General features: G+C 56.2%; 1 protein-coding gene across 5 annotated transcripts in view; it reads right to left on the bottom strand.

Moving 5' to 3' along the window:
• GTF2IRD1 (GTF2I repeat domain containing 1) overlaps positions 1-17,043 on the bottom strand; it is a 109,729-nt gene extending 92,686 nt beyond the window's left edge. The window contains exon 1 of one of the 5 annotated variants that reach the window (XM_070412811.1): positions 16,908-17,043. The gene's annotated coding sequence lies outside the window, so the exon portion shown is untranslated. Of the gene's footprint in view, positions 1-16,614; positions 16,639-16,907 lie in introns of those variants that run through there. The other 4 variants (XM_070412815.1, XM_070412813.1, XM_070412814.1 and 1 more) reach the window with 4 other exon arrangements.
• Between the last annotated feature and the right edge of the window lie 1,077 nt (positions 17,044-18,120).

Raw genomic sequence — 18,120 nt, 5'->3', positions numbered from 1 at the left:
ATCATCACGCTGGACACTCCAGGCTAATGCATTTTACTGTAAGTAAATTATACGTCTGTCAAAGATATAAAAAAAATAAGTCACACGCAAGAAGCACAGGAGGACAGGTGAGAATGTCAGGGGAGGCTCCTTGGAGGAGGTGACACCCAGGCTGAGTGGACTATGATGTCATGGGGGAGAAGTTTGCAGGGGAGGAGCAGGGCCAGGGAACGGTGCCCAAACATTGCTCATCTATAATGGGATGACTGCCCCGCCCCCTGCAGGGCCCACCTCCCTAGAAGTAAATGCTGAGCAAATGTGTCAGGCCCCGTTTGAAGAAGCGCCAAATGACTGGCTGCCCAGTGGGGCTCAGGCAGGTTGGTGAATGGGGTGGGTCACTGGGTCTGGCTAGGCATGGCTCAAATGTTCAGGGCAGGGCAGGAAGTGGTGGGCAAAGAGACGGGCTGTCACCGGGGCTACGCCAGGGACCTCGGAAGATTATCCTTTAGGGGACAAGAACGAGCAAAAGGGTTGGAGCGGGGGCAAGACCGGGTCACTTTAAGGGGTCCTGGCAGGATATGACAAACGACGGGGGCAGGGAACTGGTCCTTATCAAGCTTCTGCAATAGTCTGGGCCGGAGATGGTCAGGTCTGAGGCCGATGCTGGGAGCAGACTAGAGAAGAGCAGAGCGTTATGATGGAGTGGAGAGGGGAGTCCTAAGGAGGAGTTTCTGGCTCCAATCATGGAGTGGATGATGGTGTCCCCAGTTCAGCAGGGAACAGAAGGGAGGAGGCTGTCAGATCCCTAGGGCCATCTGTAACCTGTGGGTGTCAGAGGCTGGAGGTGTGTGTGTGTGGCGGGGGAGGGGGGGTGGGACTCTGGACAGCTGAGGACTAGGCAGAGTTGAAGAGTCAGGGGAGGGGAGACGGATGGGTCCTGGAGATGGGAGACCAGAGATCAGGAACCTAGAGGAACCCAAGGGCTGGGGAGACAGACGAGTGAGCAGGGGAGCAGTGCAGAGGCTGAGGAGTGGGAGGGGGTGGAGGCTATGGGATCTGGGGAGAAAGGAGGTAGAGAAGGAAGTGGGGTATAGAGGGCTCACAAGGGCTTCATTCTTTATGACGAGGAAACACGAACCAATGGGGTGGATGGAGACAAAGGCTTTCAGCGGGAGGCCGGCTCCCAGATGGGTCCCAAGGCCTCTGGATTTAGGACAGGCCCAAGAGCTGAGCCAAGAGCCCCTGTGCCCAGGCCCTCTGCCAGGACAATGAAGGGTCCCCACGGACAGCTCATTCCACCGGTGAGGTGTGTGCAGGACGGCAGAGGCTGGTGAGGGAGGCAGCCTCCCACCAGCCTCCATAGAGATGTGCGCACCCGGGGGCAGGGATTTGCACGGCTGTGCCCAGCACCAGGCCAAGCAGTCCACACACACTCGCTGGGCGGATGAGCGAATAGCTAAAGTGAACTGGAGGTCTGAAGCGGGGGAGGTGCACAATGCTTAGCCAAACATGACATCCTTGGCATCAAGGCCCTCCCTGGCACTTCCAAGTCCACCACACCCACATCTGGCCAGCCTGAGGAGGGGGAAGCACCTGGGTGTCGGGGTCAACCAAAGCTGGGTCGTGTCCCCACCTGGCTGTCAGCAGCTGGTGGCCCCCACGGAGGCACATGAACGCTCCATGCCTCAGTTTCCTCATGGGCAAAACGGTGCCACCAATCCGGCTGCTGTGCTGTGAAGAGCCCTGGGGCTCACGCGTGAAGCGTCTGGCACGGGGCCTGGAGATCATGAGCGCCCTTTAAAGCAATGGCAGCGATGACTGCTTGGCGCTGACATCACCTGCTGAGCTTCTGTCCTCCCCAGTGAGCTCACTGCGTCTCCTCAACTCCAGTGTCCTGACTGGCAGCACAATGACACTGCTGCTCCCCCACATGCGGGGGACCTGGGTGGGAAATGCAGGCCTGGCATTCAGCTGGGAGCAGGGGACCCCCTCCACCCCCCAGTTCTGGGTGATCCTCAGCAGCTAACCAGCACAGTGTAACTATGTGCTGATTCTTAAGCATCTGCAGTGCTTGGGGGCTGGGTGTCAGGAGATGGTAGGAAGCAGCCAGCGCTGGGGTGGCGCCAGGCCCTGGGGTGATCGTGTCCCCAGAGAGCCCCCTTGCCAGGCGGAAACAGGCCTCAGAAGGATGAGCAATGTAGATGAGGTAGCATCAGGCCCTTTCTTGTCAGGAAGAGGCTGGGCAGAGCAGGGCTCGTCCCTCGAGGGTGATCTAATCCTGGCAACCGGGCCCTCCACACTCCTGAGCTGGCCTGCTCCCTGTCCTCCTGCGGACAACCCAGTGCCTACCTCTGGGCAGCTAGGGGTGGGGAGCGGGGGTCCCAGGGACAGCTGTGCCCTGCTGCGGACGAGGGGTCAGGACACCTGGCTTCTAACTCCAGGTACCACTCCACCGTCTGGGCAACGTCCCTCTCTGGACCTATTTCCCACTCTGTACATCCGAACCTGGGCTAGAAGTTCTGTGAGGGTGTTCCCCTTGCCAGAGGGTGAGGGGCTTCACACAGGGGCCAGGCTTCCTCTCCGGGGACACAGTGCGGTCCAAGGCGGGCTTCCTAGAGGCATCGTGGGCCCTGACAACCAGAAGGGACCCTAAAGGTATGGAGCTGTCATTTTCTGAGCCAAAAGTGGGGCTATGCTGCCAAGATCATGGGCCCTCAGGGATGTTGGGGTGGGTAATGGAGATAGCAGGGGGAATTCCAGGAGCTGCTAGCCCTCCGAGCAGACCCCAGGCTCCAGGCTGCCCAGTCTGTCCTCCTCATGTGCAGCAGCGGACATGGAACCAAGAAAAGGGAACAAGTTTTCATGCCCCCAAAGAACCCCCCTTTGAAGCCAGGGGGCGTGGGGAGAGAAAGACACTGCTCTTCCAGAGTTCCGTCCCTCAGAGGTGCAGGTCAGTGGGGAGGGGTCGCAGGCCCTGCCCCTGGCATCCTCATGCCCCCACCCATGGGCTCTGAGGACCGGCTTACGGAGTGAGAACCCTCCTCACGGGGCTGCCGTAGCTCCAAATCGGCTCCCCGAGGTGGTGGGCAGCAGTGGGCACTTGGACACAAGCCAGCTCCAACACCGGGCCTGCCCCCTCCCACACCCATTTTCACTGAAGTCGCAAGAGCTCTTGGCACCAGCATGACTGTGGACGCAACCCACACAGGCAGTGACTCAACACCAACCCCAGAATAAACCTGGGGCCTGCATCACCGAGCCTGGGTTCACCCCTCCTGGGGGTCACCACCCAAGATACCCATCGGCCCCATCCTGGTCTTAGGTACTTCCTACAGTGAGGGCATCAGCCCCACGCAGCAGACCCTGAGGACTGTGCCTGCTGGGATGTAGCCGGACAGTAACGAGGTGGTAGGGATACCCAAGGTTACAGCATGGGTCCCCGGGGCCGACATCCGTGCCCCTTCTCTCCTGCCTGCCCCAGGGGGCCATCGGCCATTCCAGACTCAGCACCTGCCCCCTCCTGCCTCCAGGCAGCATCTGAGCACCCCGTCCCACTGTGAACACTCAGCTCACTCGGGGTTCTGGAGGCCCCGGCCACGCTCACTTCCCTACTTTTCCCATCTACCAGCTGACTGTCACGATGCTCCCAGTCTCCTGAGGGAGGCAGGCAGGGGAGGCTCCGTGGCACCTGCAGGAGGGCAAGGAGATGTGGATCAAGAGTCACGCGGTGTGGCTTTTGGATCTCGATTCTTTTAACTCCGGAAACTTAGTCAGGTGTCTTCCCAGCCCCGGGCCCCAGTTTCCCCATTTGAGAAGGAAGAGGTCAGCCCATTCTGAGGTTCCTTCCAGATCTAATAGTTCATGGCCCCAAATCCAATGGCACACCCCCTCCAGGAGGCTCAGGAACAGGGGAGGGAGAAGGGTGTCTGAGGAAGGTGGCAGGAGGCCCCGCAGTAGCTCTTGGCCCCAGCCCTAGGCATAGGGCACGTTAGCCATCGCCAAAGACAGACCCAAACTCAACGGTTACATTTAAAAGGGAAGGTGGCACCAACAAGAACAAGTGGAACAGTTAACCCTACATGGGGCTAATTTGGGAAGGCTGGTCCCCAAACCAAGTGTCCTATTCATCCACGCAATTCACTCACTGGTGTACAGTTCTCTGAGTTTTTACAGAGAAGGCAAAACTGTGAAAGGAGAAGGATTCTGCCCATCAGCAGCCCAAACTCCACTGTGACCCTAGTCAACCAACCCACGCCTACCCCTAAGCAAGCCCTGATCTGCTCTGTCCCTACAGTTCTACATTTTCCAAAGTGTCACATAAATGCAACCGTACAGGATGTAGCCTTCGGGTCTGTGCCTTCCACTCAGTTTAATGCTTCTGTGATTCCCCCGTGTGGTTTGTATCGAGTTCACTCACTGTCACTGCCGACTAGCATCCCATGGCATGGACGTACCAGGGTGTGTTTATCCAGGCACATTTAGAGTATTTCCAGTTTGGAAAATTATGAATAAAGCCACTATAGATACTTCTATTCAGGTTTTGATGTGAACATAAGTTTTCATTTCTCTTGGGTAAATATCTAGAAAGGGAATAGCTGGGTCATATGGTAAGTGCACGTTTAACATATATATATATTTGTATTGATTTCAGAAAGCAAGGGAGAGGGACAGAGATAGAAACATCAATGATGAGAGAGAATCATTGATTGGCTGCCTCCTGCATGCTCCCCACTGGGGATCGAGCCTGCAACCACAGGCATGTGCCCTTGACCAGAATTGAACCCGGGACCCTTCAGTCCGCAGGCCGATGCTCCATCCACTGAGCCAAACCAGCTATGGCACATTTAACCTTATAAAAAGATGCCAACATAGAGACACCATCAGTGGTTGCCAGGGGGCTGGGCGTGGGGGGAGAATGGAGATGCCTGTTAATGGGTATGGGGTTTCTTCTGCGGTGATAAAAAAAAACTTTCTGGAATTAGACAGTGGTGATGATTGTACAACCTTGTGAATACACTAAAACCAGTGAATACGTTAAAATGGTGAATGCTGTGGTGTGATTATATGTCAATGAAATAAATAAATTAAATAATCTCCAAACTCCTCTCCAAAAATGGCCATACCACGTCACACTTCACCAGCGGTGTATGAGAACCCCGGCCCAGGCCAGCTTTAAAGGTGAGAAGTCCCAGCTCATTCTGGGTTGGGAAGCATGAAGGAGCAAAGGCCCTGAGGCAGGACTGGGGGAGCCTGGACTAAAGGCTTCCGGGCCTGAGCAGAAAGGTCTCTGGGTGGGGAGGGAAGTCAGGGTGGCCTGGGAAGTGACTGACACTGCCCTCCACAAGGTGTGGCCCCGGGACCCCTGGGCAGGAGCCTCTGATGGGCAATGGTACATCTGAGCTGTAGCAGAGCCAGATGCCCATTGGCAGGGAGGGGTTCCTCATCCCTCTTCTTGCTCCTGGAGAAATGAAAGCATTCCCACTGCTCTAGGCTACAAAGGGCCAAGACTAGAGATCTGCTCGCCCACAAGCATCCCTGACCCCGTTCCTCTCCCAGGAGGCCAGGAAGCTGATGTCTCTATGTCCTTCCAGCTCCCTTGCAGTTAAGAGAGCTGGGCTGAACCTGTGCAATATTGGAGAAGTCCCTGAGGAGGGTGTGCATAAAGGCAAAACTGTGAGAGGAGGAGAATTCTGCCCTAACTCCTGCTCTCCATCTGAATCATGGGCGTGAGGGCTGGAGGGGAGGTAGCCATCTCATAAGCACGAGGCACAAGCATGAAGACGAAATCCAAAATGCTAAATCAAAACCCTGTGATAGCACTTCACACCTACTAGGACTGCTATAATCAAAAAGATGGACAATACCCAGCGTTGTCAAAGATACGGAAAAACGGCAATCCTCATTACACTGCTGGTGGGAATGTAAAATGGTGCGGCCATTTTGGAAAGTAATCTAGCATTTCCTCAAAATGTTAAATTGTCATCATGACCCACCCCCATTTTACTCCTAGGTATTTAGCCAAGAGAACTGACAACACAGTTCACACAACACCTTTTACACAAGTATTTACAGAAGCATTATGCACAACAGCCAAAAGGTAGAAACAACCCAAATGCTTATCAACTGAGAAGTGGATAAAAAAAAAAGGTGGCATATCCATTAAGCAGAAAATCCTTCTGCCATAAAAAAGAATGAAATTCTGACATATGCTACCCCATGGATGAACTTCAAAAACATTAAGTGAAAGAAGCCAGACGCAATGACCACGTTACGATTCCATTTATATGAAATATCCAGCACAGGCAGGTCTGTAGGGACAGAAAGTACATCAGCGGTTGCTGGGGGAAGAGGCGAGGGGCTGGGGGTGACCCCGTGCGTCTGGAGCTCTTCTTGGGGTGATGAAAATGCCCTGATATTACACAGTGGTGAATATTGCACAACTTTGTGAACACATAAAGACACAGCGAAGAATACTTTAAAGAAATTAATTTTAAAATAAACTACAAACAAAACAGACGCCAACATGCCAGGGAGGAAAAGAACCCCTGAAGGCACCACTGCGCCCCATCCAGCCTCCGACCACCTACCCACGAGCTTTTTCTTGAGGAATAAATAAACCTCTTTGTTTAAGCTTCTGCAGTCAGGTTTTCTATTACCGGGAGCCACACACACTCCTAACCGAGGGGCTTGGCCCCTCTGCCACCCAAGGAAACTGGGCAATACTCGTCCCAGGCTGGTGGTCAGGATTCAGCGAAACGTCAAGTTATCCAGCACGGACATGGCTGGTGGCCTCCAAAATGCCACACATACATGAGTACACACACGTGTGCACACACACAAGAGTGTGTGTTCAAATAGCTCACAGGACTATTTTGAGGCTCCACACTTGTGTTCTTTCCATGCACACCAGCTGCCCCTCAGAGCGGAAACCCCCCAAAACTGGGCCACACCCAGCCCAGTAGACATGACACTCCCCCACCATCACCCCCACCCCCATCTCTGGATGCATGAGAGCCACAGCCAGGCCAGCAGAGGCAGCCCCTGAGGACGACCGGGGTGAGTCAGCAGGAGCTGGTATAGAAGGATGGAGAAGCCCCTCACGCCCCCCAAAGCCCCACCCAAATCCCCAACACTTGGCTCACTTCTAATTCATGTCATAAAGTTTGTACTAGACGGCTTTTGTGCCAGGCTGGGTGCTAGGGGCTGGGATGTGGAGGGACAAGCATGGCCCGACCCACTGGAAGGTGACAGATAAGTATGCGATGAGGGCTACGTGGGAGACCTACAGGCGGTTGTAGGGCCACCGAAGAGGGGCCCCCAACACAGAATTAGAAGGGGCATCAGGGAAGACTTCTGGGAAGAAGTGACATCCAAGATGAGACCTGCACGTGAGAATTAGTGAAACGAACAGGGAGCATTAAAACGTGTTGTAGGGAGAAACAACAGTACTTTGGAGAGCACAGCATGTTCTAGAAACCAAGGGAAACTCATCACGGCTGGCACAGAAACAGGCAGGGCCTGGTCACGCCCAGCCTGGGAGAGTGGCAACCAGATGAAGGTCCTCACCTGGACCCGACACAACACCCCAAGCTGGTCCCTGGGGGAGGCCTTGCCACCTCCAGAGTGAAATGCTCACCCTGCTACACCGCCATCCCCCCAACCCCCAGAATGTCCACCCCTGCCTACTCCTCGGTCCAAATCCCACCCACCTTCCAGAGCCAAGCAAAAAGTCACCCCCTGCAGGCTGCCCTGAGAGTGGGCTTGTCTCACCTACATGGAGGGCAGGCTCTGGGTAGCCCCAGCCTCTCATAATGATGCCTGATTACACTCCAGGGGGCTGAGGGGTAGATAGGCCAAGGGCGCTAACCAGATCTACCCTAGAGGCTGCCCAAGCTTGCAGAAGCAGAAACGGAGGCACAGCCTAACCCAGTGATGGGGAACCTATGACACGCGAGCTCATTTTTTAGGTTAATTTTTCTTTGTTAAATGGCATTTAAATACATAAAATAAATATCAAAAATATAAGTCTCTGTTTTACTATGGTTGCAAATATCAAAAAATTTCTGTATGTGACACGGCACCAGAGTTAAGTTAGGGTTTTTCAAAATGCTGACACGCGGAGCTCAAAAGGTTCGCCATCACTGGCCTACCCCATGCCCTCTGGGCAGATGGTGCTCCCCATAGGGGCAGGTGCTAGGAGAGCATGGGAAATGACGGTGTCCTGTTCCCCTCTGGGGTCATCATGTGACAAGTGGAGGAAAACGCTCGTGGACGAAAAAGGGGTCCCATGGAAAGTAACCTCACAGGTGATCTGACCATACATTCCTCACTGGGCAGGTCATGGTGGCTCATGGCACTTAACTTTCTTTAGTAAAAGGCTTATCTCTGCCTTAAGCGAGCCCTGGCCATTATTTCTGTGCATCTAGGTTAACACATCTCTGAAATGCCCCCTTCCTGCCCCCTTCTAAAGGGGACCACCCTCAAGCAAACACATAATCTCATTAACTATCCTGGAATCCAATCCCCATCTTACTTTCTTTCTCCCACCTTCCTGTAATCTTCCATATGTTCCCTCCTTAATATCAAATGCATAAAAGAAACTGCAAACTGTTATTCTCCAGAGCATTTGAGATCTTGCTCCCTGGCATATGTTATCAGTTTGGCTCAAATAAATGCTTATAAAAATTCTTTACAGGTCTGGCAGTTCCTTACGTCGACATCCTCTTAACTGAAATGTCGACCGGCTTCCCCCGCATCCCCCCCAAATGAATGTGCTGATCCTCCCAGGAACCCTGCTATGTTGGAATAACCATCCTCATTTGTCCAAACGAAGCTCAAAAAGGTGAAGTCACTTGCCTGAGGCCATACAGCAGGTGGCTGGTAGAACTGAGACTTGAACCCTTGTCTGTCTGGCTTCAAAGGTCCTGGTGGTTCCATGTCACCCTACTGCGCAGAGGGGAAGCCCTGAGGCAGCCAAAGGAGCCCCCAAGGAAGGGCACTGGCTTCCTACCCAGGGCAACCAAGAGCATCTCTCTATCTACCACGTGCTGAGAGCAGTGTCTCGGGGAGCAGCTGGCCCTGGGCGGGGATGGCCCAGGATCAGAGGGAGGATGTGGTTAGCCCACCTGCCCTGAGCCAGGGAACGGGGCAACCACCTCCTTCCCAAACGCCCTATCTCTCCCAGCCTGGGCCTCTCTGCTGAAAGCCGCCACACCTGAAAAACCAGCTCCCAGATAAACATGAGACACCAGACTGGCCCAGTCACAAGACCCCCTTGGAGCCCGCCAGGACCACCCTGGCGCTGGTGGGTGTTGGAGCAGGGGTCCTGCCTGCTCAGGGCACCGCCCAGGAGCACCCGAGGGCCCTTCTGCACAGGGCTCGCCTGCCACAATCTTTCTAGGCTCCCCACCGAGCACAGCCATGGATCAGACTGAGGTGCTGGTCTTCGAGGACATGGGTGGGGGTGGGGAGCAGGGGGGAGGTGCTGGGAGCAGCCCAGCTCATCAGGGAAGGCCAATGACTCACACACACACACACACACACACACACACAAAGAGTTAAAACACCCGAAATCTCTTAAGACACCCACGCAGGCCTGATTATCACCAGGGAGCTTCCTTTTCTTAGGAAGCCACGAGCCCTAGAAGACCAACAACCTCTCTTGGGCCCTTCCTTCGCGCAGGCACTGCTGTTCAGGGCGTCCACCCACCCAGGAGCCCCACAGGGTACTGTGGCCTCCGTTTTCTAGATGGTCAAACTGAGGCTCAGCCGATTGGGCAGCCATACAAGTCACACGCAGCGGGCCGGCGGCAGAGCTGGAATCCACTGGCCTAGAAACTTCTGGGACCAACCGAAATCTCAGTGCCGCTCAAACACTGAGGAGGGAGAACCCACCAAACATTTTTGTCAGTAACATTTTATTTAGAGCCCTAACAGATAGCTCGGATAAAACTGGCCCTCCTCTGCCTCAAAGGGGGACACAGGGAGCCGGAGGCACACATGCCCCGCCTCCCCTCCTCCCTGGCGGTGCCCCCAGGCCCTCCAGGGCTCTAGGAATTCCACCGGCTTGAGTTACCCCCACTGAGCCGCACGCTGCTCCTGCACACCAGATGCTCTGGTTCTCCCATTTACAGATGACCAAACCGAAGCACAGAGACGTGAAGCCGCTCCCCCGAGGTCACGCAGCCCTGCTGTTTGACCCTACATCATGCTCACAACTGTTCTTCCCGACCTCCAGAAGACCCTGCCCTGGTTTCAGGAAAACACAGAATTTCTACCCCAAGCTAACAAGCTACAGGAGTAGAGACCAGAGACACATGGCTAGGGACCCCCAGCCTCCTCGAGGAGTGGGGTGCAGAGATGGGTGAGACACCCCAGGGCTCAGACAGCTCCCCTCCCACAGGCCCGCCCCAGAGCATCGATTGTCTCAGGAGCCCACCTGCCTGGCGGAGGACCCAGCCCTGAGGGCAGCGCAGGCGGGTGTAATTTCATCCGGGGGCTCGCTGTATGTGTGAGTCACCAGAACCGGAGGATGAAATTCCAGCTCTGCGGACCGAGGCATGCAGCTCTCCTGGCTCGGGTCAGCTCTCAGAGCGGGTGGGGATGGGGTGCAGGCAGCAACTTTGTGAAAATGAGAAAAAGGCACCCTTCCTCTGGGTGGTCCTGAGCAGAACAGGTCTTTGGCAAGCCAGGTGTGCTGCATCTACACTGCGTGGTGGACCCACACAATGGAATACTACTCAGCAACCAAAAGGAACCAGCTCCTGATATAAGGGGAGAGATGCATTATGCCCAGTGAACAAAGCCAGACAGGCTGCAGACTGTGGGATCGCATTTACTGGTATATGACTATGTGACACCCTGGAAGATGCTACACAGACAGAACACAGACCAGTGGTTGTCGGGGACTGGGAATAACGAAGGGGGTTGGCTACAAATGGGCTTAAGGGTTTGGGGAGCGGGAATGTTCTAGGTCTTGACAGGGGCTGGACTATGTGAGTGTGTGCATTGGTCAAACTCCTTGGATGGAATACTTAAGATGTGGGCATTTCACTGGCTGTCCATCGTCCCTCAACAACATATACATTTTGTAGGTGAGCCCCTCCTACCTGCTGGTGTGCAGCGGGGTGCCAGAACCTGGCACCCCGAAGATCTGGCACCTGTGCAAGTTTCTCACTGGCTGGTGCATTAACAGGCAGGTGGATAAATGGACAAAGACCTCCCAACCCTTTATGGTGGTTCTGAAAGTAGCCAAAAATGTACCTTGAGTCTCCACTAGACCTCAGCCAGCAAACAGGCCTGGCCGTGTCCCAGCCTCCAGGTGAGCAGCAGCCCAAAGGGTCTCCTCCAGCGATGGGCCCAGGAAGGACAAGGGCCCAGCTGCTCTAGCTCACAGCTCACCGGCCCCCTACCCCTCAACCACAGCCTGGCTGTGCACCTGTAAGAGGCCCAAGACTCCAGCCCTCAAGCTGAAATCACTCACCTCTGACTTCCTAGCTTGTTTCTACTCCAGATCTGCACAGGGGTGACCCATATACCCACTAGCGGCTGTGAAGTCCACACCATGGGACACCAAGTTCACCAAACCACAGCACCACCTTGGGGCTCAGGCAGAACGGGGGGGGGGGGGGGGGGGGTCATTTCCATGTTACATATGAGCATATGCCTGTACTAGAGAGGAGGGGACATGGCCACGACACCCCGCCCTGCCTCACTTCCTGACCACGCTCCCCACCACATTCTAGGGTTCTCAGCACAGCACAGGTGCTGAGGGGTGGGGGTCCTGCCTCGATGGCGGGGGAAGGGGGTAGGGGCGGTGAGCAGCAATTCCCAGCATCCAAAAGGACAGCCCCTCAAACCTTCCCCTACCAGGGGCTCCAGAGTCAGGATCTCCAAACCTTGAAGGCAGACATCGGAGAAACCACCTCCCAGTACTCAGGCCTGGCTCTGCAAATCTTGTCTGTAAATCCCAGCTTGGTGTCTGATAGGGTGATCCTGGCAACTTCTCTCCTCCCGACATCTCTTCATGCGCCGTATGGACCACAATGGCGCAGAAGACAAAACCAGGGCTGCCCAGACTGGGGACCCTGAGCACCCACACCTTCAGGCCTAGCAGGAGATCTGGGCCACAGGACCGAGAATGCCTGACCCAGGAAATCAGAATCAAAGCTGCTCAATTCAAACTCACTCCAGACCCTCCCCAAAGTCTTGGTCCCAACTCCAGGCCTTAGCCACACCCTGAGCTCCTCCCTAGCCCCCAACAGTCTCGGTGCCCAAAGGCTGAAGCTGTAGGGTTGCCAGATAACACAAGACCCTAGTTCAGTCTGAACTTTGGATAAACAATGAGTTTTTAGTGTAAGTTATATTCCCAATACGGTATTATTCGTTGCTCATCCTCTCTGTAGCACATGCTTATTGATTTTAGAGAGAGGGAGGGGGAGAGAGAGAGAGAGAAACATCTATTTGAGAGAGAAACATCGATCTGTTGCCTCCTGCACACACCCTGACCAGGGATTGAACCCACAACCTTTCAGTGTTCAGGATGACACCCCAGCCAACTGAGCTACACCAGCCAGGGCGGCACCCCTATTTTTATTAGCTAAATCTGGCAACCCGAAGCAGGTGGTCCTGAAGGAGGGAGACAGGTGGGCACACAAATAACTCTGGGTCAGCCAGGCCAAGCTCTGACCCAAGAGGAAGGGTGTCTGAAAGGAGAGTTCTGCTCTTTGCCCGAGACACCCCCACCAGTCGCCCCAAACCTGGTACGGATAAAATACAGCCTCACTAGCTCATTCAGGAAATCTAACTCATAGCACAAGTGCTCAGCCCCTGGCACCACCCTCCCCCCGGGCTCTGAGCCTCTTTGCTGTCATCACTGTAACCCACAGCACCAAGTTTGAAATGACCAAGTACTGGCCCAGTGAGCATTAGGAACACAGACGGTCCCAGCCGGACATCCATGCAAAAGAGGAACCTTGGTGCCCAGCCAGCAAAGGGACTGGCTCCCCTTGAGACCCTCAGAAGTCTCCACACCACCAAGGGGGTGACATCTCAGTCTTCTGACTAGGTTCACCTCCTCCTTCCCCCACGCAGACCAACCCTTCCCACCACTCCACCCCAACTTATGAATTCCTACTGGGAATTCCCTTCCAACCTCCCCAAGGTCCACGGCTCCTGGGTCCCACGTCCCCCATCTCCCATCCCCCATCCTGAGCCCTTGGCCCTGGGTCCTGCTCTCTTTCCAGTGCTTGTGGATTAACCCTGCAGGTCTTGTTCCTGGGTACCCCCACCCTCCGAGGCCTCTGCAGGCCCCATGGTGCTAGTGGCACACACTCCTAGCTTGTCTCAAAGAGCCTGACTGTGTCCCAGGCTGCCGAGCATCAGAGAGAGAGATGCCCACGAATGGCTGAGTGGGAGGACTGAGAGAAGCAGGATGGAAGACACTTGGGGAACGAAGCCCCAGGCGTAGGTTCAGGGGAAGACACAGACCAGGGTAATGGGGAAAGAGGGAGCCCCTGGGAGGACGGGGAGCAGGAAGTTCAGGGAAAGAACCTGGGATTCCTACCATTGTGGGAGACCTGTCCCGGAGATAAAAGTGTAGGAGAGAGTTGCTTAGCAATGTGGGCCAAGGCTCTGGAGTAGCCTTCATTCATTCATTCACTCACTCAAGTAGCCATTCAACAGGTATTTGGGTACCAACCCTGCCGGAAGCCGGTCCACCCTTGCTGCTTGACACAGTCGCTGCAGGGAAGAAACACCTGTACAGCTTATGTTTCAAGGGACCTGGCGTATATGGCATATGTTTGCCCCCCCCCCCCTCTTAGCGCTATGTGTTTTAAACAGGACCACCTCCCCGAGAAAGGTTGTTTTCCCCAGGTGAGGATTTTTCCCCGGAGTTAGGGATTAACAGGACTAAGGAAGAGACTTATGAAGAACTTGGACTAAGATTGTTGGCAATAAATTTGGGACTTGTTGGGCCCACATCCCCAGGGGTCTGCCCACCAGGGAAAGCACCAAAGCCTATACCCCTGGAGATCCACAAAGGGCAGTCCCAGGGAAGGCAAGCAGCGAGGCTGGGAGGACATAACCTTTACTGGGTAGGATAATTTCCTTCAGTCACTTCCTTGTAGCTTATCAGTACAGCAGCGACCTTGGAATAGCCCTTATAATGGAACACAGAGATTAACCTAGACAAGATTAAAATCAACAGAACTAGAAAGAGACAGGATTTTTGGTAAAGGTCAAATAAGAAACTATGGAAATGAAACAAGGAACTATAGAAGGTTACCCAAAACATACCATGATGTGATTATAGAGGCATGCTTATAGGATCAAATGGTATAAATACAGATGTAACAGGACAATAAAAAAAGAACCTGGCTATGCTGATCAACTGAACACAGTCTCCGTGTCATCTCTTCTTCGCCGACTCCGTCCACACCTTTGGGAACCCCTGGACCTGCTGGGGTTGGACCCCAACACAACCCTGGGGCACCAAGGAATCAAAAGCAAGCCTCAGTGCCTGCCCTGTTCCTAGGGCAACTGAGGAGACAGCCATGTGGGACAAAGGACAGGATGTCATGGGAACAGAGAAGTAGGTAGCACTTGGCCAGCCCTAGGGACGTGACAGCTAGCTATGTCCTGACCAAGGAGAGGAAAAATATATCTTCTACAACTCCTGCCCTCCCCCAAACCTAGTCAGGCAGAGCCATAAAGAAATCCTCCTATCCCCCCCAAGGGAAGAACCTTCCAGGTAAGAGGAACAGCATGTGCAAAGGCCATTCAGGAAAACTGCAGGTTTCAATGAATGAGCCAAAGAGGCCGAGGGTGGACAGAGGAGATGAGCCGGAACTGAGAATGAAGATGGAACGGGAGATGTGTTCTGTGGTTCCAAGGTCACACTTAGGACTTGAATGCCCCAAACTGTCACCCTGAGATTCTCACCTGGAATCTCTGACAACCTGTCCTCTACCAAACTGTGGCCAGCCTGGATGCTGGAGACAGGCGAGTGGTAAGAACAGCTGCCCTGCCTCCAAGACCCCTATATTCAAGTCTGCCTTCCCAACTATATCCAAGCACCAAGCACTGCCACCGTGTCAGGGGCTAGCCCAGCTCTGGGAGACTGCCTTAAATGAACACATAAAAAGTATGTGTGATTAGCACATTGCAATAAATGTCCTCTCCTCCAGCATCTAAAGAACAGTCAGTCATCTTAAGTAGGTTAAGTGTGCGCCTACAACGCTGTCTTTAAGACCCAGTTTTGCAACCTTCAGCCCCAAGGTCTCCCACGTTGAATGGATGGCTGTAGAGTTCCAACTCTTCCTCATTTCCTCCACTGGGGCCCTCGAATCAGAGCTGAGACTTTCTAGGTCATCCTCAGAGCAGGCTCCAGAACCGGGTGTGGTCTTAAGCCTCCCACATCCCCAAAACAGGTTGGGGGTTCTGGCTTCCTACTGCCTTGGTGCAGGGTCTGTGCCTTGGTCCCCAGTCCCTGTTCAGAAGAGGTCAGAATCCACCTTGCATCCTCCTGACCCCTGCAGTGGGTGGCTCATGATGGCCACCTGACTGACCCCCTCCTTGCTGCTCTGTGCCCAGCCCCTCTCAGCCAGCAGCCAGCAGCCTCCTAGCCACCGCCTCCTGCTCCGAATAGATAATCAATGCCAGTGCCCTTTCCCAGTGGGAATGACGCTGCTGAAACAAATGGGCTACTCTGAGGCACCTCCCAAGCCCTGAGGCCCAAGGCCATGGCCAAGGAGCAGCCAGTCCTAGCCATGGGGTCACCAAATACACGGAGGAAGATGATGGTCAGTGAGAGCAACTTCTGGCCACCACTCCCTTCTGCAGTGAGCAATAAGGAGCCCCTGCAAATGCCCACTCCTCCAGAAGCTATCCGGGCCCACCTCGCTCCTTGCCACCAAGTCCAGGCCAATCCCTGGGCAGCCCAAACCCCACATCATCCTTACCACTTTCCATCCTAGGCCGGCGCTTCTCCCACATTCAGGCAGGGAAACCCCCTATAAGGTAGGCTCCTGTGTCCAGCTGCGATGGACACAGGAGCCTCCCACCCCAAGTCTGGTCCTGGGAGGTGGGACACAGGGCCAGATGTCCAGAGCTTGAGCCCACTCCAGCACTGTCAGGAGGGCAGAACTCTCAGCTGTGTGATCCCCCTTTGCCCTGGGCCCAAGCCAGGGCATGTCCCTTTCCCTGGCCCCAGGCAAGCCTGGAGAGCCCAGGAGAGGCATCAAGTCCATCATTCCCAGAGACTCCGGAGTGGGGGTGGGCGTCAGTACCCTGTGGCCCCTCCTCGGCCTGGCCTCCCGGCCCATCTGCAGGAACTCAGCGACTGCCCACAGATGGGGCATCTCAACTGCTCCTCTGAACCCTTTGAACGCCCCCCCCTCCTACTGTGTGTCCCCCAACCAGGGGTTCAGCTGCCACCCTCAGGCCAGGCCCCTCCCCGAGACTCCAACAGGAGCCACTGTATTCGCTGTGTTGGACTCTTGTCTGCGAGTAGGGGGCACGGGCCAGGGGATGGCCCAGCCCAAGCAAGGCAGAGGAGGGGGGAAGGGGCCCGCGGCCTTCCCAGCCCCCTCAGCTCCCACACAGGCGCCTGCCTCCGCGGGCAGCACAACTGACCTCATTCGCCAACTGCAGCAGCCTGCGGGCGCCCGCTGCCCGCCAGGGGAGCCCCCGACCTCCGAGAGGGCCCGGGGTGACAGCTCCGGGCTCCCAACCCCGCCCGGCAGGTGGGGGCGGCCATCCCTCCCCTCCCCCGGCCCGAATTATAATCCCAGTCACGTGCCTCCCAATGCACCTAAAAGCCGGACCCAGATTCGGTAACACCTGGAGGGGGAGGGGCGGGGGCCACTGGGGTGGGAGGAGAGGGGAGAAGGGCCGGGGCGCCCGCCCCCCGCAAAAGTTTCTCCTACCTTGGAGGATCCCCAAGCGCTCCTGCCAGCGGCGCCCCGGCCCCGGCCCGCGGCCAGGACGCAGCCTCCTGCCGCTGCCTCCTTAATTAATCCGGGAGAATGGGGGGCGGCGCGCGCGGCGGGGGCGGGCGCGGGGCGCGGGCCGGGGAGGGGGCCGCGGCGGGGGCTCTCGGCCGGCCGGGGGGCTGGCGCTCGGCGGCCCCCACCCCCGGCGCGGGCTGCGGCGGAGGGCGGGGCGCGGCGCGGGGAGCGGAGCCGAGAGCGGGAGCGCGGGGAGGCTCTTTGTTCTGTAATCCCAGTAAGATTGCCAGTCATTCGCCCCGGCCCTAATCCCAGCCCCGCGCAACACCACCCTCCATTGGCTGTCATTTACATACGGGATTAGCCCGCCCGGCCCGCCCCGCGCCCCGGCCTGGGCACCGCGGGGGGAGCGCCGCTACCCCGCCCGGCGCTCCGCGCCCCACGCGCGTGCCGCCCCAGCGCTCGCCGCCAGGGGGGCCTGCGGGAGGGGCGCCCGCGGCCTCGGCGCCCCCTGGCTGCCCGGCGAGGTCCCTCCATCGCCCTAGCGCTGGCTAGGGCGGATTAGAAAGCAGGGGCGCAGGGACCCGGAGGGTCAAGGTCACTCAGCGGGCGCGGGGGAGAGCGCAGGAGGAGAGGCCAGGGCCTGGGGCGACCCAAGGCCCTGCACCTCGTCTGGGGAGACTGGATTCGGCGCAGCTGGTCACTCGCGCCTGGCCCCGGTTATCGTCTGGTGGTTTGGCCCAGGTGCCTCTTTCAGCCTTTGTCCCCTGGGATGTGGAGGAAGGCCGTGACATGCCCAAGGTGGCAGCAGATCCAGTTGGACGCACCAGGTCTCATCTTGTCTGGGCAGCCCTCCTCCTGATCCTCTGACCATACCCGGTGTCCTGCCGAATCAGGGAGCACACTTCCATCCTCGCCAAAGCCATGCATGTTCACACAGCACAAGGAATGCCCTGCGCCCTGTGTTAGGTCCTTGCTATGCTGGGCACTGCAGGGAGGGACACAAACCACGTGGGTGGGAGCTCCTGGCCTGGATGGAGAGAGCCACATGTAGACTGAGAACCTACTAGGGCCTAGCAAAGCCCAAGGGGTCTACGCCCAGCACCCTGGGTCCCTGTTGGACACAGTGAACACTTGGTAAAGGCTAACTTAGGCTGGCAGAGCTCTCGCTGGCAAGCCTACAAACCCACCA

The sequence above is a fragment of the Myotis yumanensis genome, unplaced genomic scaffold (assembly GCF_028538775.1).
Source record: "Myotis yumanensis isolate MYYU_CA2020_CCGP unplaced genomic scaffold, mMyoYum1.0.hap1 SCAF_4, whole genome shotgun sequence".
In the NCBI taxonomy this organism is placed as follows: domain Eukaryota; kingdom Metazoa; phylum Chordata; class Mammalia; order Chiroptera; family Vespertilionidae; genus Myotis; species Myotis yumanensis.
Note: the sequence above shows the minus strand (reverse complement) of the source record. Positions and strands in the feature narration are given on the sequence as shown.